We start from the raw sequence: 26474 nt of genomic DNA, 5'->3' as shown, positions 1-26474 counted from the left end.
TGAATTGTCCTTTAACCTGTCACACAAGCACGTGTCTCATTACTGTGTCTCATTACTGTAACACTTTTTCAAGTTCCTGTAAAAACTCCAATCAGTTTTTAAATAAAGTTTTATTCACAAATGATGCATCATCTAGAGAGAAGTAGAAGTTCAATGAATGTATTTGTTTATATACCTTCAGAATGAGGCTCTTATTCTCAAACCCCCATTTTACCCCACTTGGACTTCTCATTAACCAAACAGCTAAAAAAGCTCAAATTGGGAAAAAGTCTGATTTAATTTTATAGTTTCATTTAAATATTTTCAGTGTTATGTTTAACTTAGGCCTTTTCATTCATTCATTCATTAATTCATTCATTCATTCATTCATTCAAAATATTATACATTGATTTGTTTATAACTTTTTTGGACTGTTACGGTAGTGATCATTTTGTGGAAATGATGGTAAAATGCATATTATTTTATCCAAAACATAATAATAATTATAAAATAGATAGTACAGATTCTAATCTCAGTGATCCAATAGGACATTTCGTGAAAAATGACACAATAATGTTTTGGTCAAATGTCAGTTTTGTGAGAATAACCCTATTGTTGTTATGTTGTTATAAGTCAAACAGGAAGTGATGTATTAGTGTCTCAGGGTCATGTTCATTAGGCATCAAACATAAGAAAACTGACTGAAACAGGGAGGGATTGTGAAGTTGTCCAATAAGAAATGCTTTTTTTTTTTTTTTTTATAATGTTTTAAAACGTTTTCCATTGCATGTGGTAATGAATCCAACCCTGGTTCCAGCTTTGCCAGGCTGGAGGATCTGCCGTCAGAGCAGTGGAACCACGCTACGGTGAGGAACGCCCTCAAAGAGCTACTGAAGGAGATGAACCAGAGTTCCCTGGCCAAGGAGTGCCCCCTCTCTCAGGTAGCAGCTTATGTCATGTCATGCAAATGAGTCTCTGGGTTAGGTTGTACTGCATTGCATTAGCCTTATAGTGGTGGGGAATCATGTGCCAAGGAGTGCCCTCTCTCTCAGGTTGCATCTTATGTCATGTCATGTCATGTCATGTTATGCATCTTAGTCTCTGGCTTAGGTTGTTTTTCATTAGCTTCAGGAAGTGGTGTGCTGTTCTTACATGCCGTTTAAATGACACATGACATCCTGTATACAGATTCCAAAACAACAACGCAGATCTGTTTTCTTCTGATTAAAGCGCTCCCACATTGAGCTAAATTAGTGACTGATTGTGTTGTGGTGCTCCAGCCCATACTGTATGTGACTGTGTTGTGGTGCTCCAGTCCATACAGTATGTGACTGTGTTATGGTGCTCCAGTCCATACCGTATGTGACTGTGTTGTGGTGCTCCAGTCCATACCGTATGTGACTGTGTTGTAGGTGCTCCAGTCCATAGCATTATGTGACTGTGTTGTGGTGCTCCAGTCCATACCGTATGTGACTGTGTTGTGGTGCTCAGTCCATACAGTATGTGACTGTGTTGTGGTGCTCAGTCCATACAGTATGTGACTGTGTTGTGGTGCTCCAGTCCATACCGTATGTGACTGTGTTGTGGTGCTCCAGTCCATACCGTATGTGACTGTGTTGTGGTGCTCCAGTCCATACCGTATGTGACTGTGTTGTGGTGCTCCAGTCCATACAGTATGTGACTGTGTTGTGGTGCTCCAGTCCATACAGTATGTGACTGTGTTGTGGTGCTCCAGTCCATACAATATGTGACTGTGTTGTGGTGCTCCAGTCCATACCGCATGTGACTGTGTTGTGGTGCTCCAGTCCATACAGTATGTCACTGTGTTGTGGTGCTCCAGTCCATACTGTATGTGACTGTGTTGTGGGTGCTCCAGTCCATACCGTATGTGACTGTGTTGTGGTGCTCCAGTCCATACAGTATGTGACTGTGTTGTCAGGTGCTCCAGTCCATACCGTATGTGACTGTGTTATGGTGCTCCAGTCCATACCGTATGTGACTGTGTTGTGGTGCTCCAGTCCATACAGTATGTGACTGTGTTGTGGTGCTCCAGTCCATACCGTATGTGACTGTGTTGTGGTGCTCCAGTCCATACCGTATGCTGACTGTGTTGTGGTGCTCCAGTCCATACATTATGTGACTGTGTTGTGGTGCTCCAGTCCATACCGTATGTGACTGTGTTGTGGTGCTCCAGTCCATACAGTATGTGACTGTGTTGTGGTGCTCCAGTCCATACAGTATGTGACTGTGTTGTGGTGCTCCAGTCCATACCGTATGTGACTGTGTTGTGGTGCTCCAGTCCATACCGTATGTGACTGTGTTGTGGTGCTCCAGTCAATACCGTATGTGACTGTGTTGTGGTGCTCCAGTCCATACAGTATGTGACTGTGTTGTGGTGCTCCAGTCCATACAGTATGTGACTGTGTTGTGGTGCTCCAGTCCATACAATATGTGACTGTGTTGTGGTGCTCCAGTCCATACCGCATGTGACTGTGTTGTGGTGCTCCAGTCCATACAGTATGTCACTGTGTTGTGGTGCTCCAGTCCATACTGTATGTGACTGTGTTATGGTGCTCCAGTCCATACCGTATGTGACTGTGTTGCGGTGCTCCAGTCCATACAGTATGTGACTGTGTTGTGGTGCTCCAGTCCATACCGTATGTGACTGTGTTGTGGTGCTCCAGTCCATACCGTATGTGACTGTGTTGTGGTGCTCCAGTCCATACAGTATGTGACTGTGTTGTGGTGCTCCAGTCCATACCGTATGTGACTGTGTTGTGGTGCTCCAGTCCATACCGTATGTGACTGTGTTGTGGTGCTCCAGTCCATACCGTATGTGACTGTGTTGTGGTGCTCCAGTCCATACAGTATGTGACTGTGTTGTGGTGCTCCAGTCCATACAGTATGTGACTGTGTTGTGGTGCTCCAGTCCATACAGTATGTGACTGTGTTGTGGTGCTCCAGTCCATACCGTATGTGACTGTGTTGTGGTTCTCCAGTCCATACCGTATGTGACTGTGTTGTGGTGCTCCAGCCCATACAGTATGTGGTCCTTATAGGTCTAGTATTGCACAGGACTGTGGGGAATTGTACACAGTCACTAAAACACACACTCATTAAAACACACACTTACTAAAACATACACTGCATTCACTCTCTCTCTCTCTCTCTCTCTCTCTCTCTCTCTCTCTCTCTCTCTCTCTCTCTCTCTCTCTCTCTCTCTCTCTCTCTCTCTCTCTCTCTCTCTCTCTCTCTCTCTCTCTCTCTCATCAGAGTATGATCTCTGCCATAGTCAACAGCTCGTACTATGCCAACGTGTCCACCTCCAAGTGCCAGGAGTTTGGCCGCTGGTACAAGAAGTACAAAAGGATTCAAGGTGAGGTGTGTCCCCTCTTGGCTCCCGTAACCGTACACACCCCACAGGGACAATACAATGTCATTAGCACCTTCCTCTATGCCTCTCCTCTATAACATTGCCTGTCATTGGTTGGGATCCTAACTGTACGTCTCTCCCTCTATAACATTGCCTGTCATTGGCTGGTATCCTAACTGTAATTCCTTGAGTTTACCCAAGTGTTGGGCCCTTCTTTCAGCAGACAGTTATTATTGGCTCTTGAGTAGTGTCGGCTCAAGCTTTTTGGGGGGCCTAAGGCAAGACTTGATTGTGGGGGGCCACCTCCGCGTTAAAGGAAAAATCAGCTAAAAAACTATATTTTGGGACTGTACTAACAGTGGACTAATGAAAACAAAACCAAAAGATAGTTTTGGAGCTGATTTGTCCTTTAAGGCCATACACACAGTCTGCTTATAGGGGATACAGCACTGCTCTTGAACAGGCCTCTGAGATGTGGGTTAACTAAACTGCAAACCCCCCCCGAGCTAGCCAGTTGCTTCAATCCTGAGATGACCCTATACAGCAGTAAGAGTACTGATACTTAGGGGGGTGGGGGCATTAGACAGACAGCTCTATAGAGACCATATACAGCAGTAACAGTACTGATACTTAGGGGGGGTGGGGGCATTAGACAGACAGCTCTATAGAGACCATATACAGCAGTAACAGTACTGATACTTAGGGGGGTGGGGGCATTAGACAGACAGCTCTATAGAGACCATATACAGCAGTAACAGTACTGATACTTAGGGGGGGTGGGGGCATTAGACAGACAGCTCTATAGAGACCATATACAGCAGTAACAGTACTGATACTTAGGGGGTGGGGGGCATTAGACAGACAGCTCTATAGAGACCATATACAGCAGTAACAGTACTGATACTTAGGGGGTGGGGGCATTAGACAGACAGCTCTATAGAGACCATATACAGCAGTAACAGTACTGATACTTAGGGGGTGGGGGACATTAGACAGACAGCTCTATAGAGACCATATACAGCAGTAACAGTACTGATACTTAGGGGGTGGGGGGCATTAGACAGACAGCTCTATAGAGACCATATACAGCAGTAACAGTACTGATACTTAGGGGGGGTGGGGGCATTAGACAGACAGCTCTATAGAGACCATATACAGCAGTAACAGTACTGATACTTAGGGGGTGGGGGCATTAGACAGACAGCTCTATAGAGACCATATACAGCAGTAACAGTACTGATACTTAGGGGGGTGGGGGCATTAGACAGACAGCTCTATAGAGACCATATACAGCAGTAACAGTACTGATACTTAGGGGGTTGGGGGCATTAGACATGGTATTAGAGACAGCTCTATAGAGACCCCACCATGATGCATGGTATTAGAGACAGCTCTATAGAGACCCCACCATGATGCATGGTATTAGATACAGCTCTATAGAGACTAGAGACCCCACCATGATGCATGGTATTAGAGACAGCTCTATAGAGACCCCACCATGATGCATGGTATTAGAGACAGCTCTATAGAGACCCCACCATGATGCATGGTATTAGAGACAGCTCTATAGAGACCCCACCATGATGCATGGTATTAGAGACAGCTCTATAGAGACCAGAGACCCCCCACCATGATGCATGGTATTAGAGACAGCTCTATAGAGACCCCACCATGATGCATGGTATTCAGAGACTGCTCTATAGAGACTAGAGACCCCACCATGATGCATGGTATTAGAGACAGCTCAATAGCGACCCCACCATGATGCATGGTATTAGAGACAGCTCTATAGAGACCCCACCATGATGCATGGTATTAGAGACAGCTCTATAGAGACTAGAGACCCCACCATGATGCATGGTATTAGAGACAGCTCTATAGAGACTAGAGACCCCACCATGATGCATGGTATTAGAGACAGCTCTATAGAGACCAGAGACCCCACCATGATGCATGGTATTAGAGACAGCTCTATAGAGACTCCACCATGATGCATGGTATTAGAGACAGCTCTATAGAGACTAGAGACCCCACCATGATGCATGGTATTAGAGACAGCTCTATAGAGACTCCACCATGATGCATGGTATTAGAGACAGCTCTATAGAGACTAGAGACCCCACCATGATGCATGGTATTAGAGACAGCTCTATAGAGACCCCCACCATGATGCATGGTATTAGAGACAGCTCTATAGAGACCCCACCATGATGCATGGTATTAGAGACAGCTCTATAGAGACTAGAGATCCCACCATGATGCATGGTATTCAGAGACAGCTCTATAGAGACCCCCACCATGATGCATGGTATTAGAGACAGCTCTATAGAGACCCCACCATGATGCATGGTATTAGAGACAGCTCTATAGAGACTAGAGACCCCACCATGATGCATGGTATTAGAGACAGCTCTATAGAGACCCCCACCATGATGCATGGTATTAGAGACAGCTCTATAGAGACTAGAGACCCCACCCATGATGCATGGTAGTAGAGACAGCTCTATAGAGACCCCACCATGATGCATGGTATTAGAGACAGCTCTATAGAGACCCCCACCATGATGCATGGTATTAGAGACAGCTCTATAGAGACCAGAGACCCACCATGATGCATGGTATTAGAGACAGCTCTATAGAGACTAGGAGACCCCACCATGATGCATGGTATTAGAGACTGCTCTATAGAGACTAGAGACCCCACCATGATGCATGGTATTAGAGACTGCTCTATAGAGACTAGAGACCCCACCATGATGCATGGTATTAGAGACAGCTCTATAGCGACCCCACCATGATGCATGGTATTAGAGACAGCTCTATAGAGACCCCACCATGATGCATGGTATTAGAGACAGCTCTATAGAGACCCCACCATGATGCATGGTATTAGAGACAGCTCTATAGAGACTAGAGACCCCACCATGATGCATGGTATTAGAGACAGCTCTAGAGAGACCCCACCATGATGCATGGTATTAGAGACAGCTCTATAGAGACCCCCACCATGATGCATGGTATTAGAGACAGCTCTATAGAGACCAGAGACCCCACCATGATGCATGGTATTAGAGACTGCTCTAAGAGACTAGAGACCCCACCATGATGCATGGTATTAGAGACAGCTCTATAGCGACCCCACCATGATGCATGGTATTAGAGACAGCTCTATAGAGACCCCACCATGATGCATGGTATTAGAGACAGCTCTATAGAGACCCCACCATGATGCATGGTATTAGAGACAGCTCTATAGAGACTAGGAGACCCCACCATGATGCATGGTATTAGAGACAGCTCTATAGAGACCCCACCATGATGCATGGTATTAGAGACAGCTCTATAGAGACCCCCACCATGATGCATGGTATTAGAGACAGCTCTATAGAGACTAGAGACCCCCACCATGATGCATGGTATTAGAGACAGCTCTATAGAGACCCCACCATGATGCATGGTATTAGAGACAGCTCTATAGAGACCCCACCATGATGCATGGTATTAGAGACAGCTCTATAGAGACCCCACCATGATGCATGGTATTAGAGACTGCTCTATAGAGACTAGAGACCCCACCATGATGCATGGTATTAGAGACAGCTCAATAGCGACCCCACCATGATGCATGGTATTAGAGACAGCTCTATAGAGACCAGAGACCCCACCATGATGCATGGTATTAGAGACAGCTCTATAGAGACCAGAGACCCCACCATGATGCATGGTATTAGATACAGCTCTATAGAGACCCCACCATGATGCATGGTATTAGAGACAGCTCTATAGAGACCCCACCATGATGCATGGTATTAGAGACAGCTCTATAGAGACTAGAGACCCCACCATGATGCATGGTATTAGAGACAGCTCTATAGAGACCAGAGACCCCACCATGATGCATGGTATTAGAGACAGCTCTATAGAGACCCCACCATGATGCATGGTATTAGAGACAGCTCTATAGAGACCAGAGACCCCACCATGATGCATGGTATTAGAGACAGCTCTATAGAGACCCCACCATGATGCATGGTATTAGAGACAGCTCTATAGAGACCCCACCATGATGCATGGTATTAGAGACAGCTCTATAGAGACTAGAGACCCCCACCATGATGCATGGTATTAGAGACAGCTCTATAGAGACCCCACCATGATGCATGGTATTAGAGACAGCTCTATAGAGACCCCACCATGATGCATGGTATTAGAGACAGCTCTATAGAGACCAGAGACCCCACCATGATGCATGGTATTAGAGACAGCTCTATAGAGACCAGAGACCCCCACCATGATGCATGGTATTAGAGACAGCTCTATAGAGACCAGAGACCCCACCATGATGCATGGTATTAGAGACAGCTCTATAGAGACTATAGACTCCACCATGATGCATGGTTCACATAATCATTTAATGTCACCCTTAATATAGCAGAGAAAACCAAACACTGTCAGCCTCTAATCAGAAGCAGCCGCCAGCCACTCCACACTGGGAGATCCCTTTACACACACACAGCAGGGCATGGGCACACACACACACACACACACACAAACACACACACACACAAACACACACACGCAACACATACAGAGTGCATGCACACACATGGACGCACAAACACGACGAACACGACGCACACATGCACTCACACACACACTCTTCGACCTCATAGCAGACCATGTACCCCCTCCTTTCTCCCTCCTCCCTGTTTAACGGTGTCATTCCAACATGGAGGCAGATCAAAGTTGACACCAGACCACAAACACAGAGAGAAGTGGGAGAGTGAGATAAATGGTGCCTGTGGTCTGACAGGGAGGGAGAGAGGGAGGGAAGGAGGAGGGAGGAGGGAATGAGGGAGGAGGGAGGGAGGGAGGGAGGGAGGGAAGGAAGGAAGGAAGGAAGGAAGGAAGGAAGGAAGGAAGGAAGGAAGGAAGGAAGGAAGGGAAGGAAGGAAGGAAGGAAGGAAGGAAGGAAGGAAGGAAGGGAAGGAGGGAGGGAGGGGGAGGGAGGGAGGGAGGAGGGAGGGAGGGAGGGAGGGAGGGAGGGAGGAAGGAAGGAAGGGGGAGGGAGGGGGGAGGGAGGGAAAGGTCAGGTTCCCTACAGCCTATAGTATTAGTTTTGTACTGTTTTGCTCTGCGGCCCCCACAGACAAACAGACTGTAGCCCTCCAGATGTGGTAAAACTGGGAATGGGAAGTTCCCATTGGATTAGTGTAGTTACCTCAGAATCTGATTGGAGGATCTACTTGTCAGTCTTAGGACCTTCTGTTGATGTCATTTGCATGGATGTATGGATGGATAAATGGATGGATAAAGGATGGATGTTGTTCAATGTGTAGCCTACCTACTGTACCGTATAGCATAGTGTTGTTAACCAGTCTGATATATAGCATGTGACTTCACTACAGGTGAATACCTGGAGAAGATGTAGTCAGGACGGGATAAACCTAACATTAAAGGTGAGTTGGAAGAACGTCCATTACCTGAACATCTATATAGTACCTGAACAGTATATAGATGGTATTGGGAGCTTTTCAGACATCCTCTCACCACCATGTCATCTCCAGTATATAGATGGTATTGGGAGCTCTTCAGACCTCCTCTCACCACCATGTCATCTCCAGTATATAGATGGTATTGGGAGCTTTTCAGACCTCCTCTCACCACCATGTCATCTCCAGTATATAGATGGTATTGGGGAGCTCTTCAGACATCCTCTCACCACCATGTCATCTCCAGTATATAGATGGTATTGGGAGCTCTTCAGACCTCCCCTCTCACCACCATGTCATCTCCAGTATATAGATGGTATTGGGAGCTCTTCAGACCTCCTCTCACCACCATGTCATCTCCAGTATAGATGGTATTGGGAGCTCTTCAGACCTCCTCTCACCACCATGTCATCTCCAGTATATAGATGGTATTGGGAGCTCTTCAGACCTCCTCTCACCACCATGTCTGTTTGTTTGTGTGTATCTGCAGTGGAGAGGACAGCATGTCAGACGTATGTGTCCTTGGACAGCGCCCCCTCTCTCACCTGACCCCACCAACCCAGCTTGGGGTTACCCCTCAAGGTTGGACTAGGGGACCCCCAAACCCCCCAGCCAGCAACAGGCCCTCCCCCACCCGTCTCAGCAGCACTCACCCCACAGACAGCACCACCACGCCCCCCGCCCAGAGGCCAGCCGCCCCCTCCCGGTCCTCCGGACTCCTCCAACCCTTACTGGGCCCGGGCGGTCTCCTCTCTCCCCCAGCTCAGCCCTCAGCTGGTCAGGCAACAACTGGCCATGGCCCACCTCATCAACCAGCAGCTAGCCGGTTAGCCGCCTGTTAGCCCACCAGCACAGTCCCATGAGCCCTCCACCAGCAGCACCAACAGTTCCTCAACCACCCCCACCCATCCCACGCTCTTGCAGCCCCAGAGGCCTCACTGATCCCGGGATGAATCCGTCGGCCGTGGAGGTCTGTCCGGACATCTACCATCAGGTCAGAGAGGAGCTGAAGAGGGCCAGCGTCTCTCAGGCTGTGTTCGGCCAGGGGTGGCCTTCAACCGCACACAGGTGAGACATCTACCTCCACTTCTACTTCCATTACTAACCACTCCTGAGACCACCACTTAAGTCCAATTTTCACTTAATCTCCCATTGACATCAATGCGTCAATGATTCGCCCCTATAACTGGAAGGAGTGGCTGTGGTTCCTGACTTTTCGGGATCTTTAGTCCACAGCACTCAAAGATCCGGAGCCCCTGAGCTTCTGCAGGATCAGGCTACTCAGGCCATGGTTTTGGTGTTGTTTAATAAAGTTAGATCAAAGCTGAATCAATGTCTGCCAGATCCTAAGGATCACAGTATTCTACATAACACAACCCAATATAATAGCATAGTATAACTTTACTCAACAACGTGCCACTAGGCAAAATACACAGGTAGTCTATGCCAGTTAGTTAACACCATCTGCTCTGAGATCCGTTCCTCCGTCATTCAACACAACACTGTAGGCTACTTCAAAAACAACACTGTATAACTCAAGAAGATCTAAATGCATATCCCCATGAAACTGACTGAGATCAAATGGTTACTATGCGAATGATGCTGCATGGATGTTTCACTGGTAAAACTTGAACAATTATCATGCACGATTGAATACGGTGTTGTTTTGTCTTCCAATAACGTTACACTATGCTATTATATTGAGTTCTGTAATGTAGAATACTGTGATCATTATGGGATCTTGGAGACATTGATTCAGCTTTGATCTAACTTTATTAAACAAGCACCATTCGCCAGAGTAGCTGATACACACATGTGGTCTGCACATGCAGAAGCTTGGGAAGCTCTGGATCTTTGAGTCAGCGGACTAAAGATCCCAAAAGTCGGATCCACAGCCACGGCCAGAACTGTAATCCACTGTAGCTTTTGAGGGTCTCAGAGTTAGTTTGTGCTATGTGTATAACACATAGCACAACTACTATGAACAACTAACAATAGAAGATTGTAACTGTAAACAGTAAACACACAAGTTCACAATAGTAACATCAACTCACTTCTGTCCACACACTCCATCAGACACATCCACTTGGAGAAAGGTGGCTGTGACCTGAGCAGGCAAGAGTACTGTCAGGAGTCCGCCCGCTAGCAACCACCTGACCCTAGCAACCTATCAGTGGCCTGGTCACAGAGGTTGCTGGGAATTTGGGGACCCGGTTTGGGGACCCCTGGTCTCTCTGGCACCGTTGGGGGATGGATGTAGTGAGCTGCATGAAGTGATAAGACTCATAGGCAGGGAATCCGTAACACCTTTTTGTATATCAGCAGTTGTCACAAAGTGCTTTTAAAGTAATCCCATATAATATCATATGTGAACATCGAATTATAGAATTGTCCTCCCAGTGGCGCAGTGGTCTAAGGCTCACTGCATCGCAGTGCTAGCTGTGCCACTAGAGATCCTGGTTCGAATCCAGGCTCTGTTGTAGCCGGCCGCGACCGGGAGACCCATGGGCGGCGCACAATTGGCCCAGCGTCGTCCAGGGTAGGGGAGGGAATGGCCGGCAGGGGATGTTGGTAGAGCATGGGTTTGCAACGCCAGGGTTGTGGGTTCGATTCCCACGAGGGGGCCAGTATGAAAAAATTAAAAAATATATAATGTATGCACTCACTAACTGTAAGTCGCTCTGGATAAGAGCGTCTGCTAAATGACTAAAATGTAAATTAGGGATCTGCCTAAAACCCTAGCATGTAATATGAGTGTTCTGAAAGCTGACTATAACTCCTTTTCACTGATACTGACTGTTGAGAAATACACTGACATAGGGACATTCTTACCTAAAGAGAGTAGTTGTAACAGTGTAGTGTAGTGTAGTGTAGAGTAGAGTAGTAATACAGTAATAGGGTGAAGACAAGAGGCCAGCTGACTGCCCTCATTCTACTGGAGTCTGAACAGGGAACAGATGAAAACCCTTCCTTTATATTCTTCAATGGAGCAAGTTTTCATCATCTCACGCTAACAAGGCCAGCACTCGCGCTCCTGCACTCAACATTGGTGTGTGAGAGAGAGAGAGAGAGAGCGAGAGAGAGGCAATGAGAGAATTAGAGTATGAAAGGGTACTTGGAGGATCCTTGCTAAGAGAACCTGACGTTTGCGCGCATGTTTGTGTCTTAGGGCCTGCTGTCTGAGATCCTTCGTAAAGAGGAGGACCCTCGCCAGGCCTCCCAGTCACTCCTGGTCAACCTCAAAGCTATGCAGAACTTCCTGATCCTCCACGAGGCGAGACGCGACCGCATTTACCAGGAGGCGTGAACGCAGCATGAACCCCAACCTCAACCTAGGCAACCTGGCCCCAACCAATCAGAACTCCAGCTCCACTGGCCAGCGACTCATTCAGGTACACATACCCAGGTGTCCTCATTTTACGTTGAATAGGAGCACTAGGGAACAGCCACATCAGACACACACATCTACAACCACACCTGGCTTTAAATAGTATTTCTATTTTCTCCTACATGAAGTGCCAGGGTGGGTGGGGTTTGCACTTTGGGACTATTGCATTGGTTCCATTGCGTTAGGAAATCTCAATGAAGTGAAGCTTTAGAATTTGAAGGAAAACAAATACTATTCGAGCCCGGGTCTGGCTACAACCCACGCACCCAGAGAACACAGGCCTGTGTCACTGTAGTTACATCACACACAGACCACTCCTGCCAGCACACACACAGGTAATCTCTTTAGGGACTCAGTAACCTAGGTGATTAGCCAGTCTTGCTCACTAACAACTCTCTCTTTATTTCTCTCTCCCCCTCCTCCCTGCAGCCCAAGCCCCCCTGGCCCAGGTCAGTGATGAGCTGCCCCCTGAAGCAGGAGTCCCTGATCAACATCACCTCAGGGATCTATGATGAGATCCAGCAGGAGATGAAGAGAGCCAAGGTGTCCCAGGCCCTGTTCGCCAAGGTGGCCGCCAACAAGAGCCAGGTCAGCCTACACACATACAGTATACCAGGGGGTCACCAACAAGAGCCAGGTCAGTCTACACACATACAGTATACCAGGGGTCACCAACAAGAGCCAGGTCAGTCTACACACATACAGTATACCAGGGGTCACCAACAAGAGCCAGGATCAGCCTACACACATACAGTATACCAGGGGTCACCAACAAGAGCCAGGTCAGTCTACACCCATACAGTATACCAGGGTCACCAACAAGAGCCAGGTCAGCCTACACACATACAGTATACCAGGGGGTCACCAACAAGAGCCAGGTCAGCCTACACACATACAGTATACCAGGGGCACCAACAAGAGCCAGGTCAGCCTACACACATACAGTATACCAGGGGTCACCAACAAGTTGCCAGGTCAGCCTACAGCACATACAGTATACCAGGGGTCACCAACAAGAGCCAGGTCAGCCTACACACATACAGTATACCAGGGGGCACCAACAAGAGCCAGGTCAGTCTACACACACCTACAGTATACCAGGGGGCACCAACAAGAGCCAGGTCAGTCTACACACATACAGTATACCAGGGGGCACCAACAAGAGCCAGGTCAGTCTACACACACATACAGTATACCAGGGGTCACCAACAAGAGCCAGGTCAGTCTACACACATACAGTATACCAGGGGTCACCAACAAGAGCCAGGTCAGTCTACACACATAGAGTATACTGTATATAGTATATCATACCAATACTATACTCTAGTTCAAGTGAGAGGTGCTTAGTGGTGTTTTGTTTGAAGCGACCTAGCTAAAGGTGAATTCCTGACATCCAGTGATCAGGATGCTTAGTAAAATGTTATCTGTAAACATCCGTAACACACACACTCATGTGCATGCCCACACATGCAAACAATGCACACACACTCCCACACAATGGAGAATGTTATTTCTACTGGGTTGATGAACTGTGGTGGATTTGATGGGGGATAAGATCACATATCGGGGTATGTGGGTGGGGATGTCAAGCATGCAGTGTCTGGTTGGTACCACAGGCTGTGGTATCTGATTGTCAGCGCCTGTGGCACCATCATGTGGGCGTCCGGGGCCGGGTAGAGATAAAAGGAACGTCTGGCACGCCAGCCAAAGGAGCTGGCTTACGTGTGTGTGCTTATTGTATGTGTGTGTATCCTGGGTTACGGCTGTGGTTCTCAACAAATACACTCCAAATGCCTACCATCCTGAGTCCTCCTCGTGTGTTTATGTTAGGGGGACAGAGCATGTCGGGATGTGGTGGCACATGACGGAGAGGGATCCACTGGAGATAGCCTTCTAGGAGAAGGGGGGCTTGGGATATGTTATGATGTCTGTGCAAAGCTCATCAGAATCCGTCCTCACGGTTTGGGTTAGTGTCAGAGACAGACATCTTTGGTTCACTGTCTATGTGTGACTGGTATTTGATAAGAGAGAATGGTTTGACCTGTGAAGTCTTGTGGTCTGAGGGTTGTACATAGAGATCACATGATCACGGCTGGTCTAAGGGTTGTACATAGAGATCACATGATCACGGCTGGTCTAAGGGTTGTACATAGAGATCACATGATCACGGCTGGTCTGAGGGTTGTACATAGAGATAACATGATCACGGCTGGTCTGAGGGTTGTCGCATAGAGATCACATGATCACGGCTGGTCTGAGGGTTGTACATAGAGATCACATGATCACGGCTGGTCTGAGGGTTGTACATAGAGATCACATGATCACGGCTGGTTTGAGGGTTGTACATAGAGATCACATGATCACGGCTGGTCTGAGGGTTGTACATAGAGATCACATGGATCAAGGCAGGAATAAGTTGTGAGGATTCTTGAGGAAGACATAAATAGACTGCTGTTGTTCTGGGGTGGTTGTAGTTTTGACTATCTAAGAAGTGCATTATAGAATAGAAAAAATGGGTTGTGTGTGTGTGTGTTTTCGCGCCCGCTAGTCTGGTCTGCGTATACACATGTGAGATACATGCTTGTGTGTCTCTGTGTGTGTGCCACTGCTGGTTTGAGGGTAGGGTCTCCTACAGGCCTGGCTCTCAGTGAGGGTCATGGCTCAGTGACCCCATCTGGCTATGGCCCTCTCCGGGAGAGATGGATGGAGGGAGGGAGGTAGAGAGGAGCACTGAGGGTCTGGAGGAGGCTGTGTACAAACAACAGCTGGTGTCAGTGCCTGAGCCAGTCTAGCGGAGATAATCAGATCTCTCTCTCTCTCCCTCTCTCTCTCTCTCTCTCTCTCTCTCCCTCTCAGCCCCACATCATTTTCATCTGGAACTTGTCTTCCGCTCGTTCACCCCATCCTCTTCTTCCATGTCTCTACTCCTCTACATCTCCTTGTCCTTTCTCCCTTTACCCCCCCATCACTCTAATGCTATATGTTTAAATGACCAACAAACTTTCTCTCTCGCGTCATCCCTCCCTCTCTGTTAGGGCTGGCTGTGTGAGCTGCTGCGTTGGAAGGAGAACCCCAGCCCGGATAACCGGACTCTGTGGGAGAACCTGTGTACCATTAGAAGGTTCCTGACCCTGTCCCAGGCTGAGAGGGACATGGTGTATGAAGAGGAGTCCAAGCACCACTACAGTGAGAGGCTCCACACTATCCTCCACATGTCTCCAGAACCACAGGTGAGAGGCTCCAGCATCCTCCACATGTCTCCAGAAACACAGGTGAGAGGCTCCAGCATCCTCCACATGTCTCCAGAAACACAGGTGAGAGGCTCCAGCATCCTCCACATGTCTCCAGAACCACAGGTGAGAGGCTCCAGCATCCTCCACATGTCTCCAGAAACACAGGTGAGAGGCTCCAGCATCCTCCACATGTCTCCAGAAACACAGGTGAGAGGCTCCAGCATCCTCCACATGTCTCCAGAACCACAGGTGAGAGGCTCCAGCATCCTCCACATGTCTCCAGAAACACAGGTGAGAGGCTCCAGCATCCTCCACATGTCTCCAGAAACACAGGTGAGAGGCTCCAGCATCCTCCACATGTCTCCCAGAAACACAGGTGAGGCTCCAGCATCCTCCACATGTCTCCAGAAACACAGGTGAGAGGCTCCAGCTCCACACCATCCTCCATGTGTCTCCAGAACCACAGGTGAGAGGCCCGAGGGGAGAGGGGTCACTCCTGGCAAGTATCTCACCGGTATACGCCTTGGACGCTTCCCCCAACAAATTACTTATTGGACACAATTGCAGCTGAAGCTACAATCATAGAGTGTGCCCACAAAAAGCAAAGGAATCTTCGCCTCAGTCCCTCAAAACAATTACAGACAGATGTGAAAGACTCACAGTTAACCAGAAATAAAAGTTGATGAAGTGTGCCTTTCAGTTTCGTGATAAGCTTGTTGTATGTTGTAAGGATACTTCCCTGAGAGGGCCTAAACAATTCCATCTCTAAATTCAGACAACAATCTATTTCCTTCTACTCTCTCTCTCTCTCTCTCTCTCTCTCTCTCTCTCTCTCTCTCTCTCTCTCTCTCTCTCTCTCTCTCTCTCTCTCTCTCTCTCTCTCTCTCTCTCTCTCTCTCTCTCTCTCTCTCTCTCTCTCTCTCGTCTCGCTCGTTCGTTCGTTCGTTGAGTCAGGATTGGACCAAGGTGCAGCGTGGTATGCGTACATGTTAGTTTATTAAATAAACACTGAACAAAACAACAAAAGCAACGTAACGTGAAGTTCTAAAGGCTAACATCAAACAAGCCAAACACACAGAAACAAGATCCCACAACATAGGTAGGCAACATGGCTGCCTAAGTCTGATCCCCAATCAGAGACAACGATCGACAGCTGCCTCTGATTGGGAACCACACCCGGCCAACATAGATATACAAACATAGAATGTACACCCTGACCAAACCAACAAGAAACAACAGGCATTAAAGGGCATGACACTCTCTCTCTCTAGCTCTCTCTCTCTATCTCTCAATTCAATTCAATTCAATTCAATTTAAGGGCTTTATTAGCATGGGAAACGTGTGTTAACATTGCCAAAGCAAGTGAAGTAGTTAGTAAACAAAAGTGAAATAAACAATAAATATTAACAGTAAACATTACACTCAGAAGTTCGAAAAGAATAAAGACATTTAAAATGTCATATTATGTATATATACAGTGTTGTAACAATGTGCAAATAGTTAAAGTACAAAAGAGAAAATAAAAAAACATAATTATGGGTTGTATTTACAATGGTGTTTGTTCTTCACTGGTTGCCTTTTTCTTGTGGCAACGGGTCACAAATCTTGCTGCTGTGATGGCACACTGTGGTATTTCACCCAGTAGATAAGGGAGTTTATCAAAATTGGGTTTGTTTTTCGAATTCTTTGTGGATCTGTGTAATCTGAGGGAAGTATGTTTCTCTAATATGGTCATACATTTGGCAGGAGGTCAGGAAGTGCAGCTCAGTTTCCACCTCATTTTGTGGGCAGTGTGCACATAGCCTGTCTTCTCTTGAGAGCCAGGTCTGCCTACGGCAGCCTTTCTCAAAGCAAGGCTATGCTCACTGAGTCTGTACATAGTCAAAGCTTTCCTTAAGTTTGAATCAGTCACAGTGGTCAGGTATTCTGCCACTGTGTACTCTATGTTTAGGGCCAAATAGCATTCTAGTTTGCTCAGTTTTTTTGTTAATTCTTTCCAATTTGTCAAGTAATTCTCTTTTAGTTTTCTCATGATTTGGTTGGGTCTAATTGTGTTGCTGTCCTGAGGCTCTGAGGGGTCTGTTTGTGTTTGTGAACAGAACCCCAGGACCAGCTTGCTTAGGGACTCTTCTTCAGGTTCATCTCTCTGTAGGTGATGGCTTTGTTATGGAAGGTTTGGGAATCGCTTCCTTTTTAGGTGGTTGTAGAATTTAACGGCTCTTTTCTGGATTTTGATAATTAGCGGGTATCGGCCTAATTCTGCTCTGCATGCATTATTTGATGTCATTCGTTGTGGTTTACCCATACATCTCTGTTTTGGATAGATAGCTCTTCGTGTTGTTGTTTGTTTAGTGTTTTCCAATTTTCCCAGAAGTGGTTAGAGTCTATGGATTCTTCAATTACATTGAGCTGATTTCTGACATGCTGTTCCTTCTTTTTCCGTAGTGAATTTCTGTATTGTTTTAGTGATTCACCATAGTGAAGGCGTAGGCTCAGGTTTTCTGGGTCTCTATGTTTTTGGTTGGATAGGTTTCTCAATTTCTTTCTTAGGTTTTTACATTCTTCATCAAACCATTTGTCATTGTTGTTACTTTTCTTCGGTTTTCTGTTAGAGAATTTTAGATTTGATAGGAAGCTGAGAGGTCAAATAAACTGTTTAGGTTTTCTACTGCCAAGTTTACACCTTCACTATTACAGTGGAACGTTTTGTCCAGGAAGTTGTCTAAAAGGGATTTAATTTGTTTGTTGCCTAATTGTTTTTTTGGTAGGTTTCGACACTACTTTCCTTCCATCTATAGCATTTCTTAATATTATTCAGTTCCTTTGGTTTTGATGCCTCATTATTAAGTATTGCTCTGTTCAAGTAGACTGTGATTTTGCTGTGGTCTGATAGGGTGTCATTGGGCTGACTGTGAACGCTCTGAGAGACTCTGGGTTGAGGTCAGTGATAAAGTAGTCTACAGTACTACTGCCAAGAGATGAGCTATAGGTGTACCTACCATAGGAGTCCCCTCGAAGCCTACCATTGACTATGTACATACCCAGCGTGCAACAGAGCTGCAGGAGTTGTGACCCGTTTTGTTGGTTATGTTGTCGTAGTTGCACCTAGGGGGCGTATGGGGGAGGGGAATGCTGTCACCTCCAGGTAGGTGTTTGTCCCCCTGTGTACTGAGGTGTGTCAGGTTCTTGTCCAGTTCTGACATTTAGGTGGCCACAGACTAGTACATGTCCCTGGGTCTGGAAATGGTTGATGTCCACCTCCAGCATGGAGAAGCTGTCTTCATTAAAGTATGGGGATTCTAGTGGGGGGATATAGGGAGCACACAGGAGGACATATTTTTCTCTGTTGAGATCATTTCCTTTTGAATTTCTAGCCAAATGTAAAATGTTCCTGTTTTGATTAATTTAATAGAGTGAGTTAGGTCTGCTCTATATCAAATTAGCATACCCCCTGAGTCCCTTACCTGTTTCACACCTGGTAGTTTGGTGGATGGGACTACCAGCTCTCTGTAACCTAGAGGGCAACCAGTGGGTCCGTCTCCTTTATACCATGTTTCTTGTAGGATGACAATGTCTGTGTTTCCAATTTCTTTGGTGAAGTCCGGGTTCCTGCTCTTTAGGCCAAAGGCAGATGACCTCAGGCCTTGGATATTCCAGGATGAGATAGTGAAGGCTTTGTGTTCCATAAAGTGTCTAATGTTGTTGGTCGTGTGGTTTGGCCTCAGGCCAGTAATTGTGAGCAGAGCCTGCTGAGCATCTGGTACATGCCATTGGCTTGGGCTAGTGTAAGAGAGTGGGGTTGGGCCTGTTTGCCTGCTCATGGCCTGGGCGTATGTGTGACTTTCATGTTGAGGCCCTCTTTGCAGGAGTGGGGGCATGGGGTGGGTAGGAGGGCATAGGTCTGATCTGAGGGGGCCTAAATGGGGTGTGGGCATGGTTGACTTGGGGGGGGTAATTGGTTGGGGTGGGGGTGGGGGTGTGGATGTGGCTGGTGGTGTTGTGGTCTGGATGTAGGTCCTCTCGGCGGGGGTCCTCTATTTGTAGGTCCAGGGTGGGGGGTCCCGCAGGTCTGGGAGAGTGTCTCGCTGGTCTGGGCGGGGTGTCTGTTGATCTGTTGCTCCTGTGTGAGGTGTTGGGTCTGCGGTTGAGGGCAATATCCTTTAGGGTCCGGGCGAAGGTGGGCACTGCTGCCTTGTATAGGTGGACCTGGTCGTAAAGGCTGTTCAAGTCCAGGGTGGAGTGGTGGGCCAGTTAGACATTTCGTTTTGAGGCACAGTCACGGGAAATACTTGCGTTTACCCGCTGTGTGGTAGCAGGGTAGAAGTCTTTTCGTGGTAGCAGGGTGGAGATAATCACTTGCGCGTTGGGGAAAGTAGAAGAAGCTTTTCTATCACTCCCATTCCTGCTGTGTTCTCAGGTCGTTTGTGCCTTTGTGTATTATTATGTGGCTGCATGATCCTAGTTGGTCCTCAGACAGAAGGTCTAGGGCGGCTGGGTGTTTGGACACCTCTCTCTCTCTCTCTCTCTCTCTCTCTCTCTCTCTCTCTCTCTCTCTCTCTCTCTCTCTCTCTCTCTCTCTCTCTCTCTCTCTCTCTTCTTTTAATAAATAAGCGTCTTGGGAAGGATGTTGTGGTCACACCATGAACACATTCCTTCACTGCTCTCCTAGAATGTCTGGGACCCAAGCATGGACATAAATCTGCTAAAGATCCCAGCCTCATCCTCAGTGATGACGCCTAGAGAGAGAGAGGGAGGGGAATTGAGAAAAGGGAAGGAGAGAGGAGGTGGATGATAGGAGAAGTGGATATGTAAGGTAATGGGGAGAGAGAGAGAGAGAGAGAGAGAGAGAGAGAGAGAAGAGAGAGAGAGAGAGAGAGAGAGAGAGAGAGAGAGAGACAGTTAGACAGTTGATAAATGGATAAGAGAGAAGCTACATATGATGATGATCTGGCTGTAGGCACCATAAATATGCCATAAATGATTTGGACGATATCATTCTGTGGTAAACGTTGCCAGCTCCAGGCAGACTGGGTGGTCCTGTAGATGTAATTTATCTCTCTCAGAACTACAGGGGGCTGCTTGTGGATGCTGCTGTGCTGGATGCTTTGCTCTTATCCCCATGGGCCCCTCCCCCCTCCCTCCCTCTGCCCCTCCCTCCCCAGACCCCCCACCATGTCTGTACTGTACCCTTCCACACACCCCTAGGCTCCACCACACATGTGTCCCAGCTGTGCTACACACACACACACACACACACACACACACACACACACACACACACACACACACACACACACACACACACTAACATAACACACACACACACACACACACACACTAACATAAGAACACACACACACTCACTCACAAACATATAGACAATTAATGACTCATAATCCCCACCCCCCACACCTTCTCTCTGGTGTAGTGGAGGTGAAGTCATGCAGAAAGCTGACTTCTGATCATTACATATTAATTAGTGTGTTAGTAGGGTCTCAGAGGGTAACAACATCCCCCCAACCCCCAACCCCCTGCCTCCCCCTTCAGGGTCTGTCTGTACCCCATGGAGACCCTTCCTAATCAGGACAGATACATTATTCAGTCTCTATCATGCTTTCATACTCTCCTCACAGCTGATTGACTTTGCTTGATGAGAGTCATTTCCTCAGAGTGTTGCTTCCATAATGACAACAGAGAAAGAAAGAACCAGGGATATTTTAGTGATGTTGTGTGTTCTGTTGGTGGGTTGATTTAGAGTTATGATATTTTAGTGATGTTGTGTGTTCTGTTGGTGGTTTGGATTGAGAGTTGTAGAATGAATGACTGGATGGATTGTTAAAGGGTTTCAAGGACAGTGGTGGGATGCCTGGGAAGTTTTCTTTTGGGGTAAAAACTACAATTGTATCCCTCCACCATTTCCTTACACTAAGTCATCCACTTCCAGTCATGTTTTTCTCCTTTAAGACATCTTAGTCATCCACTTCCAGTCATGTTTTTCTCCTTTAAAGGGGCAATCTGCAGTTGCTACATACATTTTCTGACTTTTAAATCAATGATATGTACCCATTGATTCTTGAAGAATATAACTTATAAATGCCTCATGACCTTACTTCAACTGTCGTACCCCATCAGAACCCAGAATATAGCTTGTTTTCTCCAATGTTTGTAAACAATGTAAATGTTAACAACCACTGTATCACCTCAAAATATGGCTAAAACTATAATTTTGATATCATGGATGGTCAGTCCTTGCATCCATAGCTCTCTCTATGAATTTGAGAGTGGTAACATTTCTCCAGCACCATCCCTCAGCTTGTTACCGAAACTTCAGATTGCCCCTTTATGACATCAGAAATAGACAAGGAGGCATAAAACAACTAGCCCACACATTTCCTGCAAAAGCAAAAGGCCTTCCCCTCACCAACCCACCAAAGAGCATTTAGAAATACTCCATGGTCTGGCCTAACCTCAATATTATTTGAAACATACCATGTTATTATTGAAGGGGGGGAATAATTACTATTATCTTTATTTAGGTCCTTTAATTTCCCCGGACCACAGATTTATGGGCAGCATTCCAGTGTTTGGGTGTTCAGGCACCCCGCCCTTCTAATAGCCCCAGGAGAGGGGAGTGTGACGGGCCTGGGACCTCTCTGTCTGGTCAATGTGATCTCAGCTTTAGTACCACACGTTCCAAGCAACCCCCTAGGATGTTAAAGAAACAGGCTGAGAGGGGGAGTTGTTGTTGTTGTTATGAGGTTTTAGGGAACTCTCTGGTCAATGGGATCTCAGCTCTAGTACCAGCACACTTATGTTGTTTGAATAGTTTTTCAGTTTATTATATGAATGTACAGATTGTGTTGTCAGACATATAGTTAGAATATGGACTGATTATTACTTAGAGTATAGACTGATTATTACTCAGAGTATGTGGACTGATTTCCTATGTTGACAGTCTGCTCTGATGGGATTCAACATGACACCTCCTCTTTTTCTCCGCATGGCTGTGCACAGGCAGCCCTTCCCTCCTAGGAAGGCCCCATCTCCATCTCACATGCGGGACCCATCCCCTCTACCCACTCCCATGCCTGGCCCCAGGGGCCACAACTCAGATGGGACTCAAGGCAGAGACAACGGCAGCGTGAGTGGCAGCTCCAGTGGTGGATCCAAAGCTGCGGTCGCGTACCCGGATCTCCCTGGAGGCTCTGGCCATCCTGCAGAGCTTCATCGGTGACGTGGGCCTCTACCCTGACCAGGAGGCTATCCACACCCTGTCGGCCCAGCTGGACCTGCCCAAGCACACCTGGTCAAGTTCTTCCAGAACCAGCGCTACCACGTCAAGCACCACTAACAGCACCACCCAGATGAGCGATGCAGGGGGAGGGGAGGCGTGGGAGGAGAGGGGACGGTGAGGGTGGAAGGGACTGAGTACCGCGACGAGGGAGCTGCTCTCTGGGTCGGAGGGTTCAGACGTGGCTGAGTCCAGCGAGGACGGGCGGGGTGGTTCCGAGGAGACTTACAGAACAGAGGGAAGAGGAGGAGTGGAAGGAGAGGAGGAGAAGGAGGACCAGGACCAGGGCAAAGCCTCAGGCCCCCGGCCCACCTCCCTACCCCCCTATAGGTCCCCGAAGAGTCCCCCTGACTCTGGAGAGCACCATAGATAACCCCCTCGGACCACGGAGAGGGAAGGACAGACAGACAAGTCCAGACAGAGGGATGGAGGGAGGACGACACAGACAGAACAGTAATGAGAAAGAATGTGTCTGGTACTGGAAGCCCATGAGGATGGCTTTTGGGTAGAGGAGAGCCCTACCACACCACAGTGGATGTGGGTACAGGTCAGGACCTATGGAGGTAGACAGGCAGGGGTGGTGAAAGACAACAGAGTACCTCAGAATGAGAGAAGAGATGCACTCTGGGTAATGAAGTCATAGACAGGCTGCTGTTAGAACATGATTCATTGTAGTCGGAAAAAACCTTCCAAAGTGTTTAGAAAATGAAAATGGTTTCATTTATTAAATGGGCCACAAGGATGATTACAATGAAGGCATAGTTATGTGTTTCAAGCACGTCCCTTCATCACAGAGTCTGTTGTTGTATTCTTAGAGCAGTGCCCTGAGATACTGTACAGTATGTGAACATTTTTTCTGATTGGTTATCCTATGAACGTTCCTATAATGTCTGGAAAATCCTTGCATTGGCTGTGTGTAATGCAGTCAGTCTCCCTCAACGTCGACAAATCTTTCCCATTTCACCATCCCACCAGCACTTAAATCAAAACCATATTTATTGTTCTTGTAATAATCTAAGTTTATTGTCGTCATTATGGCTGTTATTATTATTTTCTATTTGATATCGATGATGTGTTGCTTTCTGTGTGTAGATACATTCACAAAGCATCTCCAGTAGGAGTGCTGATCTCAGATCAGTTTAGCCTTTTACATCATAGTGAATAAGATTACATGGACAGGGGGAACCTGATCCTAGATCAGCACTCTCAGACTTTTTTTTTGAATACGGGCCATTGTGAGGGAGAAGAACGCTTTCAAATGAAGTTGTTACTGAACTGAGTGTACGTCCCTAGATGTACTGTATGTTGATCGATGATCTGCTTACTGTTTCCAAAACAAACTGTGACAGTCAAATCCAACCAATAAATGTACTTCCTGAAAACAACTGTTGCCAGGTGAAACCTAATGTTGAATCTCCTTTTGTAAACTGGCTAAAATCAACATCTGTTTGGTTAATGAGTAAGTGTGGGTGAGAGGGCTAGATTCATGACATTGCCCTCTGAGGTAAAGAAGGACAAACTGAAGACAATCTCACAAATTAGATGGAAATCAGTTGCAATCTCAACATAATAAATATAATATTGACTTATCTGTGTTGGTAATTTAAGTTGACCTTGTTTGCAGTTATTTGACTAAAATCGTATTGGTTTTTGACTAAATAGGCTACAAGCTGTTCTATTTCAGCTGTTTGTTAAGGTTACCCAAACACAGCAAACATTGCATATTTTTCTGGTCTTTGTACATGAAAAGGCCAAAATTCTTATACTAAAAACGTGGAAATCAATCAAACCACCATCATTAACACAATGGGAAAATCAAATGATATATTATTGAACTATTGAAATAGCGACCGAGAAAAACTAACTGGTACAGTTTAAGGCCAAGTGGAAAACAATACTGCAGGTCTGGTCAGGGATGGAATGTGAGTCTGCAGGTCTAGTCAGGGATGGAATGTGAGCCTGCAGGTCTGGTCAGGGATGGAATGTGAGCCTGCAGGTCTGGTCAGGGATGGAATGTGAGCCTGCAGGTCTGGTCAGGGATGGAATGTGAGCCTGCAGGTCTGGTCAGGGGATGGAATGTGAGCCTGCAGGTCTGGTCAGGGATGGAATGTGAGCCTGCAGGTCTGGTCAGGGATGGAATGTGAGCCTGCAGGTCTGGTCAGGGATGGAATGTGAGCCTGCAGGTCTGGTCAGAGATGGAGTGTGAGCATGCGGGGCAGAGGAGATGTAGTCATTGTTTGTGTGTGTCTGTAAGTTGTTGCTCATATGTACAAGTTTGTATCTGGAGTGGGGGAAAATAGACAAAAAAATGACAAATAAAATGTATTGTTATAAAATAAAATAAAAACGAAATAAAAAAAGGCATTTCTAAAATGCCTAAAATGACAATCCATATTAAATGGAAGAACTGTCTCTATAAAATGAGACTCCATATCAATCATCACTCCATGACGGAACTAGTACATGTAGGACCCCCCATAGTGGCTGTCCTTAACTGAAGCACCATCTATTGCTGTATATCTCTGAAATCAAACAGAAAAGTACCTGTGTGTCAACGTTAGTTCCACCTGTCAATCAAACAACACTTAGAGATGCTCCACACTACCCACTGATGGGTACAGTATCTGTATCGGCTGTGAATGACAACTAACATGTACCACCAGACAAAATGCTGATGGGGACAGTATCTGTATCGGCTGTGAATGATGACTAACATGTACCACCAGACAAAAAGCTGATGCGGACAGTATCTGTCATACTATAGAAGATAAAAGACAGTGTAATATTTGCACATTGTTTTTTAGCAGAGCACAGCTTCTACAGTATGATGTGAAGGATGGTTTATTCTACATGGAACTGGTACACTTGAAAGTTATCAAAACACTTTGTTTAGAATATCTACATAAGTTCAGCAATTGCACTCTTCTCATATTACTCTGTAGGCTACTGACCGATTCAAAGCTTCCTCCTGGAAGAACCTTGGTGGTAGCTACAGAGTGGTATGGGAAGAGTGACATCTTCCCATCTCACATCTGCCTGTATCTATTGAACTCTGCCTGCTGGACCCATGGGTTGAGGCAAACTCCGCCGTATCCAGGGTGGTGTCATGCACTCCACCCCTCCTGCTACCTGACTGCACCGCTCCATAACCTGTAATACGTCACATAGATGGAAGGGACTTCATTACCCACCGGAGACCTGAAGACAGAACCTCACCCAGAGAGCTGTGCATGTCAGTGTGTGGTTAGACAGAGAGAACCTCACCCAGAGAGCTGTGCATGTCCAGTGTGGTTAGACAGACAGAACCTCACCCAGAGAGCTGTGCATGTCAGTGTGTGGTTAGACAGAGAACCTCACCCAGAGAGCTGTGCATGTCAGTGTGTGGTTAGACAGACAGAACCTCACCCAGAGAGCTGTGCATGTCAGTGTGTGGTTAGACAGACAGAACCTCACCCAGAGAGCTGTGCATGTCAGTGTGTGGTTAGACAGAGAGAACCTCACCCAGAGAGCTGTGCATGTCAGTGTGTGGTTAGACAGCCACATCCTTACACTATAGAAATAGAACAGAATGCCATGCTAGTTCTGGGACTGCTGAAGTTGGACCAAAAGATTTTGATGCTCCTTGTTCCATCTGTGGTTGTACTCTACACACAACTTATTTCCATTTGCTGGGTAAAGAGTAGGCATACTGTCTTTATAAGCAAATCAGTATGATAGC

The 26474-nt window shown here is 46.8% G+C and overlaps 1 pseudogene; it reads left to right on the top strand.

Annotated features, from left to right (window-relative positions):
• The window catches only part of LOC123484009, a 48345-nt pseudogene extending 25529 nt beyond the window's left edge, over positions 1-22816 (top strand).
• The last annotated feature ends 3658 nt before the right edge of the window (positions 22817-26474 follow it).

Source organism: Coregonus clupeaformis, unplaced genomic scaffold (genome assembly GCF_020615455.1).
Source record: "Coregonus clupeaformis isolate EN_2021a unplaced genomic scaffold, ASM2061545v1 scaf0183, whole genome shotgun sequence".
Classification (NCBI taxonomy): Eukaryota; Metazoa; Chordata; class Actinopteri; order Salmoniformes; family Salmonidae; genus Coregonus; species Coregonus clupeaformis.
This window is presented reverse-complemented; position numbering and strand designations above follow the sequence as displayed.